Source organism: Arachis ipaensis, chromosome B1 (assembly GCF_059453495.1).
Source record: "Arachis ipaensis isolate K30076 ecotype BB chromosome B1, ASM5945349v1, whole genome shotgun sequence".
Taxonomy (NCBI): Eukaryota; Viridiplantae; Streptophyta; class Magnoliopsida; order Fabales; family Fabaceae; genus Arachis; species Arachis ipaensis.
The window spans coordinates 100,493,658-100,495,688 of NC_142436.1; the positions used below are offsets into that span (position 1 = coordinate 100,493,658).

Consider the following 2,031-nt stretch of genomic DNA (forward strand, 5'->3'; position numbering starts at 1 on the left):
TTAAACTAAACTATTATATGCTAAAAGGGTAAGCTATACTAATTAATCCACATATTCTGTAATTAATAGGTTTAGAATTGCAAACTAAACTAAATGGCTAAAATATGAACTAAAGTGCAAAATGTGGAAATAAAGTAAAACATACATGAAAAGAATAATGTATAAGTACTGAAAAATAAAAATAAAGATAAAAATACAGAAAAATAAATAAAATAAGATAAAAGAGTCTGTAGTGGTTCACGAAAAAAATACGCCAGAGATGGCGACCTCCCCACACTTAAAGTAAACATCGTCCTCGATGCTCACTCAAGATGGGTGTGAAGGAGTATCATCACCAGAAGGATGGGCTGCTGTAGTCTCGGTGGTGGCCTGAAGGTCTGCAGACTAGATGAAGGTAGGAGGATCTGTCTGCTGCAGTGGAGGCTCTGACTGTATAGGAATCTATGAGTCTGCGGCCTGAATCTGGTGTGGCTCCTCTTGCTGTAGCACAGCCTGCTCTGGTTCTCTCTGCTCAGCCTCTCTCTGTGCATATGTCTCCTCCTCATGCTCGTTTGCCTCCGCCTCAGATGTATCAGATGGGGTGTCAGGCTCGGAGAGGATGTCACCCTGGATCGAATCATCAACTTGAGGTGCTCATAGTGTCGCTTGTTGCGACGCTCAGATCTCTCATATCGCCGCCGGTTGCGGCACTCCATCTGGTCCAGCTGCTGAAATAAGTGGTGCACAAGGTGGTAGACGGGCTCTGAGGCAGGTGGAGGTGCAGTGGTGGTAGCTGGAGCAGCAGTAGATGAAGAAGGGGCAGCTGAAGGTGTGGCTATCTCATCAGAAGCGGTGAGGAATGGGGGTCTGTAACCCAAAGCCTGAAACTTCCTCCTGTGAGGGATAATCTTTGTGCAGTCTGCAGCAGGTGGCTTCTCATCAGCAAGCTCCCAAGGCACGTCAGCTCGACGGCCTAGCTGGGTGATCAGATAAGGGAAAGGAAGGGTGCCTCTGACATGGACCCTGGCCATATAGTGTCGGATGAATCGTGGCAGATACAGGTCCTTACCCTCCATCACACACCAGATGAGGGTGATCATAGCAGCAGGCAGCTCTGTCTCATGAGTGCTCGGCATAACAAAGTTGCTCAGGATCTGGTGCCAGAGCCGAGCCTCATCATTTAGGTAAATTAGCTTGATTCCCTTAGGCATCACTGTGTTCTTCCCCATTACCCAAGGGACAGTAGGATCAAGGGCTATTCTTTGTTTGACAGCATCCTAGTCAAATCTCATAAAGTGTATATCCTCCTCAGCCTTTTGGTAACCGTCAGGCTGATCTGATTTAGGCTGAAGGTGGAGGATGCCCTCAATGGCTTCCTCAGTGACCAAAATCTTTTTCCCTCTGAGGTGCACTGCATCCAGGGTAGTCTTGAAATAGTTGCAGTAGAACTCTCTGACCCAGGAAGCATTGACCTCTGTCAAGTTTATCTCCAAGAAGAACCAACCTCTTTGTTTTATCTGTTCAGAGGTGTACTGCTGTAGTTCCTCTGGAATTTTCAGAGTTTTCTCCAAGTACAGGTTCTTGGAGGTGGCAAACACTGGATACTTCAGCTCACAGTATCTGTTTGTAAATTTAACCGGATCATTGGCACTGAGGAGCTGGTCAGCCTTCTCCTGCGGGATACAGTGCTTTTCCCGCCAGGAGTCATCATGCATAATGTCCAGGATAGACATAGAGGATTCGTCTCTTTTCCTTTTGCCAGTGGTTGCTTTGCCTTTTCCTTTGCACTGAGGGTCAGACATCCTGAAAAAGCAGAAATTCTAGGATATAATTGAAGAACAAAGCAGGAAAATAAGTAGGCAAATAGAATAATAACAATATAAGCACATAGTGGCGAAAGAACAGTAGAATTATGAAAATGAGTTAAGTATATGTGCATTATGGATTGTATTTGAGTTAGAAATCTAAGATGAAAAATCACAATCCAAAATTTAATATAAGTAGAATTCAAGTTAATTAGGAAAAGCAATACTCATGCCTTGAGTTAGAAAG

General features: G+C 44.5%; 1 pseudogene; it reads right to left on the reverse strand.

The window, feature by feature from the left end:
* Positions 1–302: 302 nt before the first annotated feature.
* Positions 303–1,781, reverse strand: LOC148577649 (uncharacterized; annotated as a pseudogene).
* Between the last annotated feature and the right edge of the window lie 250 nt (positions 1,782–2,031).